General features: G+C 39.6%; 1 long non-coding RNA gene across 1 annotated transcript in view; it reads left to right on the plus strand.

The window, feature by feature from the left end:
* The first annotated feature begins 450 nt into the window (after positions 1–450).
* Positions 451–20,911, plus strand: part of LOC121819630 (uncharacterized) — a 366,128-nt gene continuing 345,667 nt past the window's right edge. Inside the window, exons 1-2 of the long non-coding RNA XR_006059914.2 lie at positions 451–914; positions 2,575–2,623. This is a non-coding gene — a long non-coding RNA (uncharacterized LOC121819630). The remainder of the gene's footprint in view (positions 915–2,574; positions 2,624–20,911) is intronic.

The raw sequence follows: 20,911 nt of genomic DNA on the forward strand, positions 1-20,911 counted from the left end.
TCTCAAGAGTCTTCTCCAACACCACAGTTCAAAAGCATCAATTCTTTGGTGCTCAGCTTTCTTCACAGTCCAACTCTCACATCCATACATGACCACTGGAAAAACCATAGACTTGACTAGACAGAACTTTGTTGGCGAAGTAATGTCTCTACTTTTGAATATGCTATCTAGGTTGGTCATAACTTTCCTTCCAAGGAGAAAGCGTCTTTTAATTTCATGGCTGCAGTCACCATCTGCAGTGATTTTGGAGCCCCCCAAAATAAAGTCAGCCACTGTTTCCACTCTTTCCCCATCTATTTCACATGAAGTGATGGGACCAGATGCCATGATCTTAGTTTTCTGAATGTTGAACTTTAAGCCAACTTTTTCACTCTCCTCTTTCACTTTCATCAAGAGGCCTTTCAGTTCCTCTTCACTTTCTGCCATAAGGGTGGTGTCATCTGCGTATCTGAGGTTATTGAAATTATATATAGTCGACTAAACTCAATAATTGACAGCTTATTTCTGATTTCTTTAGATTATTTAATCTTCTTGACCCTGAGAACTTACAGAAGAGTAGAAAACTATGCTTAGGTACCTGGGCAAAAAGGAAAAGTTAGGAAGAATTGCAGTGATCGTATTTTAGCTTCTTGGTCCCTGGTGCTTGGCAGCATGATGCCGTCTTTCATGCATCCAGCTCTACTTCCGGTAGGAGGAATGCGGCATAGAGTGAAGAGGTATTAATCTCTCCTTGTGGATCATGGTTATAGCTGTATGAGTGGCACAAATAACTATGACCTTGAAGAGAACCAAGGAAGAGAAGTCAGCCCCAGGGGATAGATACACACCGGCCATAGCAGTTGGGACTCTCCCGGCTTCTGTGCAGCAGAGTCAAACCAGCTTGTCATTGGTTCCTCCTCTTTAAAGCATCAAAAGTGAGTATGTATCTGTCCTTGGTGTATTTCTTTCTCAGACTCATAACATGGAGACTGTATCTAATTACTTTCTCTTACACAGAGGTAAAGTTTCAAATAAATTTTAAAAGTTCTTTTGGGGGGTTAGTTTCAGTGTATCAGTGGAAAGATCTTTAGATATATTATTCTCACTTTTTAGATTTTTCATGTTGTCTTAGAATTTTTTTTTTTTTTAAAGAAAAGGAGAGAGAAAAAAATCTGTAGGGGGATGTTTCTTGCCTAGGCTGAAATATCTTTTACATTTTCTTACTGTAAATTTCTAAGGTAGAAGTTCTCAGACTTCAGGTCATGATGCCCTTAGTATTCCAGTGCATTTTTACAGCACATCTTGGCTGAAGAAATACCTGACTCTTCTGTTTACTAATTAGTTACGTTCAAACAACTTAAGCATTTATACTCAACAACCTAATAGCCATTTGAAAATTTAAAAAATGTATTCTAAGTTAACCACAGTTAATGGGATGTGTGCATCGGTTTGGTGCTTCCCAGTTTCTCAGATTTGGGAAGCAGATTATATCTTCCTCACTTTCCATTCCATATTGATTTTTTGAAATACTTGTTTTATATCACAGCAACTGCCCAAAATGTAGTTTTATGGAGATGTGACCATCATAGAAGGAATGTAGTGTGATCTAATGTTGAAACTATGAACTATCTCGAGCTCGCAGTTTGTGCTATGTGTAAAAGCTGTCAAATATTTTTTTCCTCAAAAATTTAAAACAACTGAGATCACTGTGGTGTCCCAGGGTGCCTTGGTGCACAGTTTGGCAACTGCGACTCTAAGCTTAGTTAATGAAACATAAAGGGTGGAATTTAAAAAATTCCACTGCAGTAGAAGGTTGAGCAGCTAAAACCTTCTCGATTGCCTGTCACTATCCAGATGATGGGTAGCTGAGAAGTTACAATTTGAGCAAGCAGAAATGCAGATGTGGTACTAGCAGGAGAAAAGGATGATGGCTGTCTTGGGAAGGAACCAAGAGGGCAATCTTGGCTTATTCTGACTTGAGTATTGTGAAGGTCCTAGGAAGACAGAGTCAAGTTCACATGGAGGTGGCCAGCCTCAGTGGTTGCCGGTAAAGTGCATGGGTTTCATACACATGAAGGTCCCAGATAATAGTGTCTGTAGAGCTTCATCATGTGATGTTTGGTATGTGTGTCATATAAAACTCGCTGAAATCTGCATGGTTGATTCTCTTCCCTGCATTTCATAAAAACTTGTGTGCAAAAGGGCAATATGCAGTCAGTATTCTTTGTGGAAGTCAGGTGTTGCATTTATTACTACTTGCTGTTAAAAGTAGCATTCCTTAAAATGTGTTCTATGGGAATTAATTGGTGCTACTCCAAAGTAATATTCTATGGTTATAGATTTTTAAAAAAATTTATTTTATTGAAATATATTTGCGTTACAATGTTGTGTTAATTTCTACTGTACAGGATAGTAATTCAGCTATATATATATATATATTTTTTTTTTTCATATTCTTTTCCATTATGGTTTATCACAGGGTATTGAATAGATTTCCCTGCACTATATAGTAGGGCCTTAGTGTTATCTATTCTATATGTAATAGTTTGCATCTGCTAATCCTAAATTTCTGATCGATCCCTCCCTGCTCACCAGCAACCACAAGTTTGTTCTCTGTATCTGGGAGCCTGTTTCTGTTTTGTAGGTAAGTTCATTTGTGTCATATTTTAGATTTCACATGTAAGTGATATCACATGGTATTTGTCTTTCTTTTTCTGACCTACTTCACTTAGTATGATAATCTCTAGGCCTGTCCATGTTACTGTGGATGGCATTAGTTCATTCTTTTTTATGGCTGAGTGGCATTTCATTGTGTGTGTGTGTATTCTATGTGTTGTAGGATGTTTTTGACAAATACTGGGTTAAAACAAATTAAGCAAGGCTTCAAAGAGCCTTTAATATGGTAGTGGATTTTTACCAAATTTTAAGAGGAGAAACAGTAGTATATGTTCCCCAAGATTTATTGAGCAAGGAAACTTTTGATATTTAAAGAAACATCTCATGATACATGTTTCATAGGATACTCTTGGGAAAAATAGCTCCAAAGAATCTATTTAACCTGAATTTTACAAAAGCTAATATTTGAATAGATATTTGTTAATCAGGCCTCTGGTCAATCTGATATTGTCTTTTAGGTAGGCTTACAACTTCCAGCTTTAACGTTATACCTATGGGAGAGTGCAATCTGTTATAAGAATTTTTTTTTTTTTTTGCATACTGGTTGTCTGTAATGCAGTATGGTTAAAGTATGGATCATCTGTATAGTATTATTGGGTTTTCAGTATACTAATGATGAGTTAAGTTTGTAGCACAATCCAGAATTTATTGACCATCTCCTTGCAAGTGAATGCTTCTATTATTGTAGTGTAACAACACATATCTGTTTCCAGACATCTGTGTGGTCTCCAAGTCTATTAATACATGCATGTTTCTCCTTAAAAGTTCTAATTATATGTTGTGTCACATAAGTTTGGGTCCCCTGTTAGAAACAGAACAAACACTCTTCATTTTCTGTGTTTTAGATGAGTTGGATGGTTTAAAGTCTGTTAACTCAATGGTCAGGTTAATATTGAATGTTGAAATTAGGCAGACTTAGCTAAAAACATCTATTTTTGCTTTATTGACTATGCCAAAGCCTTTGACTGTGTGGATCACAATAAACTGTGGAAAATTCTGAAAGAGATGGGAATACCAGACCACCTGACCTGCCTCTTGAGAAACCTGTATGCAGGTCAGGAAGCAACAGTTAGAACTGGGCACAGAACAACAGACTGGTTCCAAATAGGAGAAGGAGTACATCAAGGCTGTGTATTGTCACCCTGCTTATTTAACTTATATGCAGAGTACATCATGAGAAACTCTGGGCTAGAAGAAGCACAAGCTGGAATCAAGATTGCTGGGAGAAATATCAATAACTTCAGATATACAGGTGACACCACCCTTATGGCAGAAAGCAAGGAAGAACTAAAGAGCCTCTTGATGAAAGTGAAAGAGGAGAGTGAAAAAGTTGGCTCAAACTCAACAAGCAGAAAACTAAGATCATGGCATCTGATACCATCACCTCATGGCAAATAGATGGGGAAACAGTGGAAACAGTGTCAGACTTTATCTTTTTGGGCTCCAAAATCACTGCAGATGGTGATTGCAGCTATGAAATGAAAAGACGCTTACTCCTTGGAAGGGAAGTTATCACCCACCTGGATAGCATATTAAAAAGCAGAGATATCACTTTGCCAACAGAGGTCCATCTAGTCAAGGCTATGGTTTTTCCTGTGGTCATGTATGGATGTGAGAGTTGGACTATAAAGAAAGCTGAGCGCTGAAGAATTGATGCTTTTGAACTGTGGTGTTGGAGAAGACTCTTAAGAGTCCCTTGGACTGCAAGGAGATCCAACCAGCCCATCTTAGGGGAGATCAGTCCTGGGTGTTCATTGGAAGGACTGATGTTGAAGCTGAAACTCCAATACTTTGGCCACCTGATGCGAAGAGCTGACTCATTGGAAAATACCCTGGTGCTGGGAAAGATTGAGGGCAAGAGGAGAAGGGGCCGACAGAGGATGAGATGGCTGGATGGCATCACTGACTCAATGGACATGAGTCTGGGTAAATTCCGGGAGTTGGTGATGGACAGAGAGGCCTGGCATGCTGTGGTCCATGGGGTCGCAGAGTCGGACATGACTGAGCAACTGAACTGAACTGAGCTATTCCGTTCAAGTTAGCATTACAGTGGGGCAGGCTTCTCCTTGCAGGACTCTGCACAATTCATGTCACAAAGAGTGGAGAGAAATGTGTGCTTGAACACATTGGGGTGTGGCTGAACTGAGCGTAGCATGACTTTCATGCTCCCCAGAGTTCCCTGTCTCAGGGAGACTGTGAGTTTGGGATCAGGGATTATACTGGTAGATACCCTTCAGAGGAGGGAAATTTCAGAAGGAAGGAAGGAAGAAGTATTTCCAGTAAAGTTAGTGAGAAAGGCTCAGAGAGTACTTGTTTGGTGATGAGATCTTCATGTCACTGTTTAGGGACCTCTAGTTTGTGACTCAAGGTCCCTAAACAGTGACATGAAGATCTCATCACCAAACAGGTACTCTCTGAGCCTTTCTCACTAACTTTACTGGAAATACTTAATGCATTTCTAAGTGTTATGCTTTGGAAAGCCTCCCTTCTCAATTCCAGACTCTGATAGAAAGCAGTTGTGTATCTACTCTTTGGTTTATGGTAGAGAATAAGGACCTACTCAGTCTAAGTCAGAAAAAGAATAAGCTTTTGCTACAAATAAATTAGATGAAAAGAATTGAAATGATTACCTTGCGCTTATGAAAATCACTATCATGAGATTTCATGTTAAAGACTATCAGGTTATAATATTTGGATTCTGTGTTTTTGTTTCCCATAGAGGGATGTCCAACCTAGTGTTGATAGGAAAACTAAATAAAAGCATGGTATTATGCTAACTCAGGTTTAGAAAATGCATTTGTTTATGAGCTGCTAAGACTTAATAACAAAACTAAATGTAGTCCAGATATTTATATTTCTTTATATCTTGTGTTAATTGAATGTCCTTAAAAATATATAGAGACTTAGAATACTGTTGAAAATAAACTTTAGTGGCCTTAATATTGAAACTTTTATTATTATTATTTTTAGGTAAAAGGATTATTAAGTAGCAAAAGTATCCCTTCTCTCCTCTCTCTCTCTTTTTTTTAGTTCACCATATTTATGGCTGTACTGAGTAAACATATTCTGATACTATGACCACACACTCTTTCTCTTTCTGATGGCTACATATTCAAGTAATAGACAAAATATCTCAGAAAAATAAATCTCTTCTTGAGTGTGGAATTTTCTGTTTCAAACATATATAATGAAAATATAAAAATATATATCTATATAGTGGAAGCATGGGTTTATAGAAGTTGAAATATCAGCTATGTAGACATTATTCTGTTTCTGGATATATCTAGAGTAAATAAATTGATTTCATTAAAGAAATGAGGAAAAATTTAAGGGATTTCTTCAAGTAAGTATTTTATTTAAAAAGTCTTATTTAAGAACAGGGGTTAGTTCTGTTAGGACTTGTGAGATCCATTTCTGTGGAAGTGAATTCTCAGAGTGCAAGGTTGCTGTGAGAAGGAGGAACTAAGTTTTTGCTGCCTAGATTTGAATATGCCAGTGGTTAATTTTGGAAAGTGGAGGGCATTGTTTGAAGCAGAGCTTGACCCATAGCGAGGGAACTGGGAGAGGGTGGGGAGGGACAGAAGCTGCACCTGGCCCAGCTGAAAGGGCTGCAGTTCTCCCACATGCTGGGCACTGACACACAGCATCAAGCATGAAAACAGGAAAAGTGGTTTTGAGGCCAAGGCAGTCCAAGCCACCCACGATCACTTTGAAACCTTTCAGCATTCACCTCAGGAAGTGACCCTTCACGTTTCTTGTGCACATTCTGGCTGGCAGCCCAGACGTGGGGGATCAAGGGAGACGATTATGAAATTCAGAACCTGCTTAAGGAAGGCCAGATTCATTTGGAAGTTTGATTGGTTCAGTCGTGTGGTGGGGGTGGAAGTGATGGGGTAGAGTGGGAGAAAGAGTTGTTGTGATGATGATGTTTTTTTGTTTCCCAGAGTGGTACTCAGAAAGTATCATAAATTTTTAAAAAGTATTTTGACTGATGAAAAAAATTGTAAAATGCTTCAACTTTGATCTGTTTATGACACTATTTGGAGTAAGATGGATGGAAATGTTAAATCATGGGGTGCCAGGTACTCAAGTGGAACTGAGTCCCAGAAAATTAACTTGGGATATGCTCTACTCACCATTCAGTCCAACTTATCTACTTTGCAATTGTGGAAATCATATCTTAGAGAAGTTTAACTTCCAAAAACCTTACCATGACTTTGCAGGGCAACCAAGACTAGCATCTGAGTTATTCATCTTAGTATGGTGCTGTCCTTGTTCTGAAAGGTCTAAAACTGTGGTCCTGTAACACTGCATGACAGGTAAGACAGCAAATCTACAGCAGAGGCCAAAGAAATTGATCTCTTACTGAAATGCAAATGAATTTGATTATCAAGTTCCCAAGTCCCTGTGGATCTAAAATTAGTACTTTAAGTAACAGCATTTCTTTGGTTGATTTTTTTTAAAAAAAAGTTTAATTGAAACTACTTTCCCCAAAGTTAAGTAGGAAATATTTTATCAATGTGTCAAACATGCTGGAATAGTGATTACTTATTGAAGGAGACAGCATTTCTGCCAAACCTAATTAGTTTGCCTTGGGTGCTAGTTATCTTTGGCTGAAAGTGATAACTAAGAGCACTTCTGTGAGTTGTCATTGGCACATGACATTTATGTACACCCCTGTATCTGTCAGTAAATGTGTCTTAAATCATAGCTTTAGGCTGGCACGATAGCCCAAACAAGCCCAGCTTTCATGTGGTGCCAGGATACAGATTCTGTGCAAATGGAAAGCATTCTCACTCTCGGCTCATACAGAGGACTTCTGAATCCTTTCATTCTAGGAATCTGACCAAGCAACCAAATTGCAGATTTCCTTTAAATGAAAAATTCCAGCCTATCCATATTAACTTCTGCTAGTTTGTAATCAACTCTAAGCCTTTTGGTTTCAGTGCCTGTGAATTTCAAGGCTGTGATTATTAGTGACTACTATAAGAAGAGGGAACTTGGGGATGGCATAGGAAAAAATGGCATAGTTTCTACTAAAGTCAACTATAGTATTTTGGCAATGAAGCCTTGGGAGAGAGTTAACTGAGGGAAATGGAGGAGGATAAGACAGAGGATTTGGGGGGAATTAGGAAGAGGAGAGGAAGGGAGAAGAATGAGTAGAAAGAGAAAATAATTGTTGTTATATCTCTAGTCCTGTCCTTTAAGTATTTCTAGCTCTTCCTGTCTGTGCAAATTACCCCCCTTTCAGATGTTAGTCATGGCCTTGTGGCTTATTTGGCTAATATAACATGAGGGGGCATGATATATGCCATTTTCAGGCAGAAATGAAAAGAATCTGGTTCTCTGCATTTCCTTCTTTCTGCTATTATCTTAGACATGCTGATTGAGATGAAGCCCTGTCAGCTTGATCCCTGAGTGGCAGTGATGAGCAGAGGCCCTCTGCCAGCTTGCAATGGACATGGTGTGTGAGCCAGGAGATAAAAATCTTTGTTAAGGCACTGAGAATTTTGTTCCCATAGCATAACCTAATGTATCCCATCTAATACGGAGATTAAGACTTAGAGAGAGGAAGCTGGTATAACAAAACTATAAAATAGATGGCTCTGACCCAGCTGCTAAGTAGTAAAGAAACTTGTCAGAGGCTGAAAAGACCATGATTTGTATTATTGGGTTGGTACAAAAGTAATTGCGGTTTTGGACTGTGAATTTTATTAATAAATCATTATAAGCAGGCTCAAACACATCTTTATTAATCAAAATAGGAACCATTGCAATCAACACATTTTTGCCAACAAGAAATGTTTGTTTATTTCTGTAATGTAAAAAAATTCATGCTTTAGGATTTGACAAACTCTTGGGAAGCATTTTCTGCCTCCTGCCAGGCTGGGAAGTGTTTTGCCTGCAGAAAGTTGTTGAGATGCTTGAAGAAGTGGTGGTCAGTTGGTGAGAGGTCAGATGAATATGGTGGATGAGGCAAAACGTCATAGCCCAATTTGTTCAACTTTTGAAGTGTTGGTTGTGCAGCATGCGATTGGATGTTATTGTGGAGAAGAACTGGGCCCTTTCTGTTGACCAATACTGGCTGCAGGTATCACATTTTTTAGTGCATCTCTTTGATTGGCTGAGCATACTTTTCGGGTGTAATGGTTTGCCTGGGATTCAGAAAGCTGTAGTGGACCAGACAGGTAGCAGACCACCAAACGGTGACCCTGAATTTTTTTGGTGTAAGCTTGGCTTTGGGAAATGCTTTGGAGCTTCTTCTCAGTTCAGCCACTGAGCTGGTCATCACCAGTTGTCATATAAAATCTACTTTTGTCACATGTTACAATCCGGTTGAAAAATGGTTTAGTTGTAGTTATGTGGAAAAGAGAAGACACTTCAAAATGATTATTTTTTTGATTTGTGGTCAGCTCATGAAGCACCCACTTATCAAGCTTTAAACCTTTCCAATTGGCTTCAAATCTCATATGACCATCAGCAACTTTTCATGTAGTTGTAAGAGGATCAGCTTCAGTAATTGCTCACAATAAGTCATTGTCAAATTCTGATGGCCGGCTACTATACTCCTCATCTTCAAGGCTCTTGTCTCCTTTGCAAAATGTCTTGAAACACCACTGCACTGTACGTTTGTTAGCAGTTCCTGGGCCAAATGCATTGTTGATGTTTTGAGTTGTCTCTGCTGCTTTACGGACCATATTTTGAACTTGAATATAAAAATCACTTGAATTTGCTTTTTGTCTAGCATCATTTCTAAGGTCCAAAATAAATATAAAACAAACAGCAAGCAATAGGTCATTATTAAAAAAAAACATAAAGTGAGAAATGCACATTAAAATGATGTATAAAATAACCACATTTATTTAAGAATGTATTCCAATATCAAACGGCAAAGTTCAACAATGCAAAACTACAATTACTTTTGCACCAACCTGATATGTAGTGGGCAAGCATTTGGTAAAACTTTTCCTTGCACTAACTCTGAAAATAAATCATTTACTTTATAAATTTGTAACCCTAAGAAAAGAGGTTGGAGAACACACCCTTGGTATGTACTGTGCTTAGCAGGCTCAGAAAAGAATGGGCCAGTGCAAGCTGGTGTTAAATGGAAGAGAGGGAGTCCAGAAATTTGGCAACTTGTGGACTTGGAAGGGACAAATATTTTCAAACCCAACTGGTAAAAGAGGACACTGGGCAACAAAGGTTGATTAAAATCCATCCTTGTGGCAAATAACAAATCAAGCATATGATTGGTATACACGTCTAAAACCTTTGGATGGATTAAAGTGTTTTGGAATGATGGTCCAAATGATGAGGTGGTATCCAAAAAGTGCTTTCAGTGAGACAAAATAGCTCAAGTAAATAGACAAATAGTGCCGCTCTGACTCTATAGTTTGATAGAGCTATGGTCCCTGTAACTAAGATAAGAGAGGGCCAGAGAGAGGGAGAGAAAGATGCAAAGACAGAGAGAGAGAGAGAGAGAGAGAGAGAGAGAGAGAGAGAGAGAGAGAGAGAGAGAGAGAAGGAAGTGTAGGCATGAGGGTGAGGAAGCAAAAGTAAAAGCAGGTCTAAGAAGTGTGTCTGAAGAGACCCATGGACATGGCTATTGGTACAAGGAGCCAGCAGGTCTTGAATTGTAACAGAGTTAAGTTTTCAGGAGCATTATATTGTCGAAAGAACAACAGTCTGAATATTAAAAAACAAAACCAAAACCAATTGTGACTATTGAAGAGCTAAAATGACTTTTGAGTGGAAATGGGCAGAGAATGCTAAGTCCTTATTGAGGATAAGTTCCCCAACTTATTTAGAAATCTCCAACAATGATCCTAGATAAGGAAGAAGGAAGTTCCCCGATCCAGGAAGATCCCACCTGCCGTGGAGCACTAAGCCTGTGCACCGCAGCTATTGAGCCTGTGCCCTAGAGCCTGGGAGCCGCATTTCCTGAGCCCGCGTGCCAGACTCCTGAAGCCTGCATGGCTTACAGCCTGTACTCTGCAGCAAGAGAAGCCATCACAAAAAGAAGCTGCTGTAATGAGAAGCCTGCATACCACAACTAGAGAGAAGCACCCTTTTTCTGCAACTAGAAAAAAGCCTGTGCAGCAGTGATGGATGACCCAGCACAGAAAAAAAATGAAGAAGGTACAGAGCAATGGTAAAATATACTAATATATGTCCTTAAGGGGCTTCCTAGGTGACCCTATGGTAAAGAACCCACCTGCCAGTGTGCTTAGAAAAAGGTGTCCTATATATACACTCATCATCTGTATCTCTGGAAGGCCATGTAAGAAGTTAATGACAGTGACTGCCCCTGGGGACATATCTAGTGCCTAGATATTTGGGGCCAGGAGAGGGAAGGAAACTTTTCACTGTGTTTCTTTTTTTCTTTCTTTGTTTCTTTTTTTTTTTTTTTGATTGAAGTATAATAGATTTATAATATTTTTGTTTCAGGTGTACAGAACAGCAATTCAGTGATATATATGTATAGTCTTTTTCATATTCTCTTCCCTTATAGGTTATTCCAAAACATTTAGTATAGTTCCCAGTGCTATATAGTAGATACTCAGAGTTTCCACTGTTTCTTTTAGTTATCCAAATGTTTTAGGGCTTCTCTCGCAGCTCAGTTAGTTTGGTAAAGAATCAGCCTGTACTGCAGGAATCCACCTGCAATGCAGGAGATCCAAGTTTGATTCTTCAGTCCAGAAAATCCCCTGGAGAAGGAAATAGCAACCCATTCCAATATTTTTGCCTGGAAAATCCCGTGGAGAGAGGAGCCTGGTGGGCTATAGTCCATGGGGTCACAAGAGTCAGATACAACTTAGCGACTAAACCAAGCAAATGTTTCACCTGAATGTGTAGACCAATAAAAAATTAACAATTGAAAGATACATAGTGAAATAAAAATATTTCTTTCTCTTCTGCCACTCACATCTAGTATGTGCCAAATTCATTTCATATCATTCTGTTATATGGTCATGTAGAACTGTCCTTGTCTGGCATTAGTATATATTATTAAATTGAAAAGGAAAAGAACTGAAATGTTATTCCAGCTATACTGGAATCTTGTGCTAGGACAATTTTGCTGCATTAGGAAAATGTGTCTTTTACCAGAATCTGTCCTACAGTGAGTAGTGCTACAAAGGTCTGGAGAGAAACCAGAATACACTGTTAAAATCAAGTTTGGGCCCCCAATTTAAAAATTCTATTTCTATGTTGTTTTGTCACTAAGTTGCATCTGACTCTTTACAGACCCCATGGACTGTGGCCCACCAGGCTCCTAAGTCCGTGGAATTTCCCAGGCAAGAAAAGTGGAGTGGGTTGCCATTTCCTTCTCCAGGAGATCTTCCCAACTCAGGAATTAAAACCGCATCTCCTGCATTGGCAGGCAGATTCTTTACCACAGAGCCACCTGGGAAGCCCCAAGATTCCATTTATAACTTTATGAAAAATAGTTTTGAAAACAAAACCAAACTCTACATTTTTCTTGAAGGTCACACATTAGTATGAAGCGGGACGGGGGCGGGGGGTGGCTATTAATAAAGACCACGGTGTGCTACTCTTCCACTGTTCTCAAGGAGGATCAGAACAAGAGACATTATTTTAAAAAAAAAAGAGATGGCCATTTTTTTTTTTTTTTTGCATCTGTGTCCTTGAATGTATGTTCTAGGCTCCCATCTGCATCTCTGAAATAAAGTATTCCAGAATTACACAACTGAAGGGATCTCAGAGATCAGCTGTTCTCCCCCCCACCCCTGCCTCTTATTTCATAAATGAAAAAACTGGGGCCCAGAGAAATTAAATTAAATTTCCCAAGGTCACATACAACTAGCAGAAAAGTCAAATTTTCCTACTTCTGTCATTAAAACACTTAAGGTTAGAATGGCCCTATCTTTGCAAATGTTGTTTTACTGACCACTTCAGGTCACACTAACCAAGGCTTAGGAAATCCTTTTGGTGAGCTTCTTGTGTATGCTTTCTTTCTTATCACTTGCTTAGGTCTTCCCAGAAAGACTCCCTGTTACCCTGTGTTTCCTGATGAGCCAGACAGCAAGGTTGGCATGAAGAAATGATATTGTTCATTTTCCTCCATTTAAAAATTTATCTTAGCCTTTTGTTCCTGTCACAATTACCGTATGAGTATTGATTTTAATTAGTTCTGTCTATTAAGATTCCCCTTAGGTTCAGAAGCCAGCCTGGTAATTAAGTGTTAAGCTTTCCTCTGGCTGGCAGTATTGTTGGGTGAGTTACTGCCACTCTTGGTCGCAAAGTGGGATCAATGTTCCTCTATGGATCCACCCTGAAGAGTCCAGGCGCAGATGTAGTTCTTGTCTCTGGTGATTTTCCCTGTATTGTCACAGACAGAGTAGGAAAAGGAGGCTCTCTGATTGAATGACGCTTTCCCTACTCACTAAGGCCAATACACTGGTATCAGAGCCTCCAAATGGTGTGTATGTTGTTGGCAAGTATTTTGGTCATGTCCAGATGGATTTTTTTGAGGCTTGCCTGATATCAAAAACTGCTGATGGCATAATATCAAACTGTGTCCCTTTGTTGGGTGGAATAGGGCTTGAAACAAAAGTTTATAGTCAGTAATTTTTTGCTTTCATTTCATCCTGAATTCTGAGAATGGTAAAGAATGCTTCTCAATAATTTATTGCCTGTATGAAATCTAGTCTCCCAGAAAACGAACATAATGGTGAGTTTTAGAAAAAAGTTAGAAAAAATCAGCTCTCAATGTGTATATTTTGTATTTAGGCAAATTTTACTGACCAAATTTGTATTTGGGTTTGTAGTTATGACATAATAGGTGTTTGGGGAATGATGGTAATTCTGGGCTTTCTTTGTAGATAACCAATTAATAATTGGGGGACAGCCATGACAACAGTTCTTTTATATTAAATAAAAACCCCTGCCATTTTCTGGTGCCTGTTATTTAGTGCAATCCATTATTTTTAGCGAAGCAGCTAAACAGTTTAATATACCCTCTGTGATGATCAAGAGCTCTGGGCGTACTGATGAGACGACAAAATTCTGTGCACTTGCCTGAACAAATAGGGAAGGTGGAGCGTGTCCAGGCCCATCTGTTCCTTGTGTGCCAAGTGCCCTCCTTTACGATTGCCTCTCCCTCCTACAGTGTCCCATCTGCCTCCCAGGCTCTCTCATGGGTGCCTTGAAACCTTTGCCGTCAGAGTTGATTTTCTCAGGTTGGTAGCCAAGACTGCCAGTCAATGCTGAGGATTTAGTTCCCTTGTGATTTTGTGTTCTTGCCTGGTCAATTCAGGGGATTTTAACTTGAATGGAAGTTGAACTCGCATTTTGGAGGCCAAAGCTGGAATAACTGGGTTAGGGTAGTCATCGTAAAAAAATTATATAATCAGATTAGATGACTATCTTCTCTTGTTTGCTCCTGGGTGATATTTTTAAGCACCTGTCACACAACAGGCTGAAATGAGGCACTTTGTGCCCCTTGTATTATGTCTAGCAAGATATCACTGGATAAGAAAAAATATAGGGATGCATTACAGCATAACAGATTTGCAGCATTGTCATGGACTTTTAGAAAGAAATGATAGGTTATTGACCCATGGTTGGTATAATTTACTCATTCATTAATTAGCGATTGACTACATAGTAATTACATATCAGCATCATGAGATACACGAAATAAACTGTAGGTTTCCTGCCTTCAAGGGGAATCTATCTAGCAGTGACTAAGTCTGATCAAAGACAGTGCTGTCTGTGAAGCAAATGAACTGAAGTGGGGAAAATGACAGTGCCTGTGAGCAGCTCAACAAGCCAGAGGAGTGGGTATTCGTGTGTTCAGCTCAGAAAAGACGTGGGTCACATGTAACTACATGTAGGAACATGACTCACAGCTGGATTTTAAGGGCAATTATACAACTATGACAATACTAAGCAAGACTGATTTCCCTTTAGACTCAGGTGCTGCAAAATAGGAATGCGCTGTCTATCTCCTTTCACAGCAATGCCTAATGATGTGTCTGGGCAACAACAGAACCATCCTTTGAGGGAGAAACTGAGTGACAGTCATTGACAAAATTTGCTGGGGATTAATTTTCTGCAGTTCCCTAGTGGGCACATGCATTTTCTATTTCAAGATCATTGTTGCAGATGAAAGGAATGTAGGATAAAATGGGGCTATGTTTGATACATGTTAAACATGATATATTATTCTTCCGGGAGAAAAATGTTCATATTGTTCCAAAGAAGGTTATACGGAGGCTAATGTTTCTGGTAATGAAACACTCAAATGTTTGAGTACTAACCCAACTTGAGATTGTTTAATAGTATTACATTCTGAGGCCTGATTTCTTCAGGTGTCAGAAGTGTGGTTATTTCCAATGTTCCTCTTCTAGAAGATGGTTCTCCTGGGAAGAATAACAGGACTTTTTTAAAAAAAGCAGTTCCTTTCAAGTTACTCACAGTTTATCCTCTGAAAGAATTACTTGAGAGGAATAAACATCATGCCAAGTAGGATCTAAATGCAAGTTTAGATTTACTAAATGACCCCAAAATAGGATAGTAGATAAAAGCAAACCTCTGGAATCAAACTGCTGGATCGGCTTTGAATCTTGGCCCTGACACTTACTAGCTGTATGATCTTGGCCAAGTTATTTAACCTCTCTGTGCCTTGAAAGGTCTGCCACATGAAGTTGTTGTGAGAATTAAGTAAGTCAGCAGTAACTAAAGTAGTATATCTGGTATATATTTAACCTTTTGGAAATAGTCCTGAATATTCGCACTTTAGAGCAAAGGCTCAAAAAGTACTTGTGTTGAGACTGTCATTATCTCAAACCCTAGCCATTCCATTTGCTGATATATGGGCCACCAAATTTCATGTCTGTCAGTGGCTGCTTGACTTGATAACCAAGAAACATTTTTAGTATCAGTGGAATGACTGTGGTTCCTTACATGAAGATGTAGGCTCATTCCCAAGACCTCTACTTCTTCCCCAAATGCTACACATTGGATAAATTTCCCTTTATTTACTTTGTATGTAAGTTATTCCGTATTACCAAGAAGGATTCAAAGTGTTGATTAGAGGTCTAAGTCCTCCAGCTGCACTGGCATTTCCTGGAGGGTCATTTCACAGTTGTGTACAGAGACCTCATTGTTCTCTGTTACCACTTGGCTGAACAAATGTGTCACAATAATTTTCTTGTTGGAGGCAAATCTGTGGTGGGTTTGGTGAGGGTGGAATTTCCGTTGAAAAGTCTAACACAGGGTCTCCAGGATGCTCTTTGGCTCAATGTAGAGGTCATTGAACTGATATGTTAGAGAGTTCTAATACAAGAACTAACTCCCATCACACCAGGATGTCAGTATTTCCTTAGCACCTTCTAAGTGCAAGGGAGAAAATATTTATTTACCTTCAGAATATTTATTTCCAAATCAGAAAGCATTACATGTCAAATTCCCCCTGTGTCAGGCACCAGAATAGATTCAGCAGGAACTTTTTGTGTATTGTGTTGAAAACAAAACAAAGCAAAACAAAACTTAAGATGATGCATATCTCTGTTTTACTTGGTAGAAAATATCCAAGTATGTCAGAGGACCAAGATTGGGCAGCCTGAGAAAGGGGGATAAAACATGGTGCCTGGGCTGTGTTATTTTGTGTGGAGCCAGAGAAGGGGGAAGCAGAGGAAGAGATGGTTAGATAGCATCACCAACTCAGCAGACATGAATTCGAGCAAACCGGGAGACAGTGAAGGACAGAGGAGCCTGGTGGGCTGTAGTCCATGGGGTTGCAAAGAGTCGGACATGACTGAGAGACTGAACAACAGAGAATAGGGCTGTTCTCCATCCTTTCCCCCTTAGTTTGTGGTTTCTGTCGGCTTTACACCAGTCAAGAGGAAACTAGGGGTTCAGATCCTGCCCACCAATCTACCCTGTGTCTCCATCCCAGTTCTTGGTGAATCCAGTGCATTCAGACTCCTACTTCTCTAGTTCATCCAAACCTTATCAGGCTCTGTTTTTCTATGGTCTTCATTCTCTGATAGTCACCAGAGGAATAAACAGTGTTACTCATTTTGGCTACCTTGAGGTCACTTTAATTCTAGGATAGGCATGTATCCATGCATTTATATGAGCTGGGAGAGGTAATGATCAATATATATTTAGGAAAGAATATGAGTAACTTTTATGTGTTTCTAGTAAATTTACACACCTTAGCTATTAGTTTTCTTGTGATGGTTGTTGTTGCTCTGAATAAATATATACATATATGTATCAGTTCAGTTCAGTTCAGTCACTCAGTCCTGTCTGACTCTTTGCGACCCCATGAATCGCAGCACGCCAGGCCTCCCTGTCCATCACCAACTCCCGGAGTTTACTCAAACTCACATCCATTGAGTCGGTGATGCCATCCAGCCATCTCATCCTCTGTCGTCCCCTTCTCCCCCTGCCCCCAATCCCTCCCAGCATCAGAGTCTTTTCCAATGAGTCAACTCTTCACATGAGGTGGCCAAAGTACTGGAGTTTCAGCTTTAGCATCATTCCTTCCAAAGAAATCCCAGGGCTGATCTCCTTCAGAATGGACTGGTTGGATCTCCTTGCAGTCCAAGGGACTCTCAAGAGTCTTCTCCAACACCACAGTTCAAAAGCATCAATTCTTTGGCACTCAGCTTTCTTCACAGTCCAACTCTCACATCCATACATGACCACTGGAAAAGCCATAGCCTTGACTAGACGGACCTTTGTTGGCAAAGTAATGTCTGTGCTTTTCAATATGCTGTCTAGGTTAGTCATAACTTTTCTTCCAAGGAGTAAACGTCTTTTAATTTCATGGCTGCACTCACCATCTGCAGGGATTTTGGAGCCCAAAAAAATAAAGTCTGACACTGTTTCCACTCTTTCCCCATCTATTTCCCATGAAGTGATAGGACCAGATGCCATGATCTTAGTTTTCTGAATGTTGAGCTTTAAGCCAACTTTTTCACTCTCCTCTTTCACTTTCATCAAGAGGCTTTTTAGTTCCTCTTCACTTTCTGCCATAAGGGTGGTGTCATCTGCATATCTGAGGTTATTGATATTTCTCCCACCAATCTTGATTCCAGCTTGTGTTTCTTCCAGCCCAGCATTTCTCATGATACATATAAGTTAAATAAACAGGGTGACAATATACAGCCTTGACATACTCCTTTTCCTATTTGGAACAAGTCTGTTGTTCCATGTCCAATTCTAACTGTTGCTTCCTGACCTGCATATAGGTTTCTCAAGAGGCAGGTCAGGTGGTCTGGTATTCCCATCTCTATGTGTATATAGATGTGTGTGTGTGTGTGTGTGTGTGTTAGTCGCAGTCATGTCCGACTCTTTACGACCCCATGGACTGTAGTCCACAGGCTCCTCTGTCCATGGGATTCTCCAGGCAAGAATACTGGAGTGGGTTGCTATTTCCTCCTCCAGGGGATCTTCCAGATCCAGAGATTGAACCCAGGTCTCTTGCATTACAGGCAGATTCTTTACCATCTGAGCCACCAGGGAAGCCCATATGTCTTATGTATATAGCAAGTATATATAGGTTCTTATATGTGTATATATATATATATATATATGTGTGTGTGTGTATGTGTGAGTGTTTATACATTTTACGCATAAAACCCAACTTATCTATTATCCTACCAATAGGCCATTTAATTGTTTTCAGTAAGAAATATTTAATGAGATGTCAAGATGAAATAAAAGTACATGTAAATGTGCAGATTAGAACAAATCATCTTAAAAATATGGGAAGAGGAAGGAAATGGAGAACTGTATCTTTATTTTATTTTTTAAAAAAGCTTTATGGAAGTTTGAATGGGAGGGAGCAGGCATGGGTAAACCTATGGCTGATTCATGTTGATATTTGGTAGAAACCAATGCAATATTGTAATGCAATTATCCTTCAACTAAAAATAAATAAATAAATAAATAAGCTTTATAAATTACCTCATTGTGTGTTAGTTATCTTGACAAAGGAAAATAAATATACCCAAAGAGTGTGTGAAGACATGCTCTTGGCCTGAGTCTCAGTGCTTACCCTCTTTAGAAGCCGTGGATCTGGAGCTCTTGGTCATGTTCTGTATCATCTGTTGCCCCTGGTCAAGATGACATTTTCTCATCATCAGACCCTCTCAGGTTCAGCCTCTTGCTTTCAACTGTTGTGAGGCCCAGTGTCAAGGATCTTCTCACTTCCACTGCTTTGGCAAGGATTCAAGGGAACTATCACACTATGTGATTTAAACACAGAACCATCCTAAGAAATCCAGGTCACAGGAAGTAGGATATGTTGGAAAGTACTGTACTAGATTACTGCTGGCCTCCCAGTTGTGATGAGGAAGAAGGTTACATGACCTGTCTCCCAGCATGGAGCTCTCGCCTCACAGTGCTTCACTCACTGTGCATTGATGATTCCACATGGCATGATTTACTGTCGTTAAAAACCTCTTTGCTGACTCATTCACTTTGATTCGTGATATGGATATTATTTTATACAGGTACATTACCTTTTTTAGTTTAGAGCTGATAGATCTACTCATTTAATTACAAACTGTTTTTAGCCTTATAATTAAATGGAGAGGGGCCGAGTGCAAGCATGAAGCAATAAGATGTGTGTGAGCAGAAATGAGTGAGAAATCATGGAAAGAGTGCTAGACCAGGCATCCCAAGGTTGCTGTCCAGGTTCCTATCTGCTAGGGCTGGTCCCAGGGTGTCTGAACCTCTGTCCACTGCTTGGTTGATTCTGTGCAGCCTCTCTGTTTTTTCTCAAATCTCGTGTCAGGCCTCATGGTGCCCCTCTTCTTCCAATTCCTTATAATTTTTCCAGGCCAAGGGTAAGTCAAAAATTTTCTTTCTCTTCTTCCTTCTTCCTGCCTTCCCCCCTTCCTCCTTCTCCCCTTCTCCCTTTCCTCTCTCCCTTCTTTCCTTTCTTTTTGTTTTTATTATCTTTTCTCAAGACTCTAAAACAGGAGAGGGGTAAGTGAAACAACTTTTGCCAAGGATCTTCTATATGCCAGGAATTTAACCTATATTATGTCACTGAATCTTTGAAACAATGCTAAGCAATGGGACTGGTTATTTTCATATTTTCCCCTATTTTTATTATTTATTTTAAAGGAGGAATAAACTGGACTTCAGAGATGTGAAATACCTCAGCCAAAATCACATGGTTAATATTGGTAAACCTACATCTACCTAAGTCCAAAATACTGTGATCCTCTCTTTGCAGAGCATCACCTCCCCTTGAGGGTTAACCATTGCTTTGAAGAGCTGATGGTATTCCAGCTTTGGTGGAACACCTTGATGTCTCACACAAGGCCCTCTCTCTTTATTATTCCTAATTCTGCACTAAGGTAGACAGTTCCAATGTTCTCCTTAGCTTCTCCAAAATAAGTGTAGAATCTCTTCATCTGTAGAAATCAGGGTTCTTAATCCTTCACAGTTTTCAGAGGTGGACAATCTGATGAAAGTTTTCCTAATGAATTTAACATAACACAAAATTTTGCATAATAATTACAGAAAATTCAGAGGCGCACTGAGGCCTAACTCTGGATCCCTGTAAAAGGTTATTCAATTGGGAAGATTACTTTTCACAGATCAGGGGCTAGGAAGGTGTCTAATTTTCTGTATCCTGGGTATGCAAAGTCATTTTTCTTGACCCTGTCAGGGCATGGTGTCCATGCTTTATCCAAGGTGGAGTTTTTTCTAGATGAATGTTTGCATGTGTGTGCCTGGCTTCCTTGGACTAGTGAGCTCAGAGGGGGCAATTACTATAGGTGATCAGTTTGGCTGGGGTCTGTACTGTGCCTCACTTTTACATCTGAAATATTGTCATGATTTCTCTTTTCTCTGCTTTTCAGAGCAAAGGTAATAGGGATTAAGGTGTGAAAACTATTTATTTATTTTTTTAATTTTTATTTTTACTTTATTTTACTTTACAATACTGTATTGATTTTGCCGTACATTGACATGAATCCACCACAGGTGTACATGAGCTCCCAAACATGAACCCCCCTCCCACCCCACACCATCCCTCTGGATTATCCCTGCACACCAGCCCCAAGCATCCTGCATCCTGCATCAAACATAGACTGGCGATTCATTTCCTACATGACACTATACATGTTTCAATGCCATTCCCCCAAATCATCCCACCCTCTCCCTCTCCCTCAGAGTCCAAAAGTCTGCCCTACACATCTGTGTCTCTTTTGCTGTCTTGCATACAGGGTCATCATTACCATCTTTCTAAATTCCATATATA

This window comes from Ovis aries, chromosome 5 (genome assembly GCF_016772045.2).
Source record: "Ovis aries strain OAR_USU_Benz2616 breed Rambouillet chromosome 5, ARS-UI_Ramb_v3.0, whole genome shotgun sequence".
Taxonomy (NCBI): domain Eukaryota; kingdom Metazoa; phylum Chordata; class Mammalia; order Artiodactyla; family Bovidae; genus Ovis; species Ovis aries.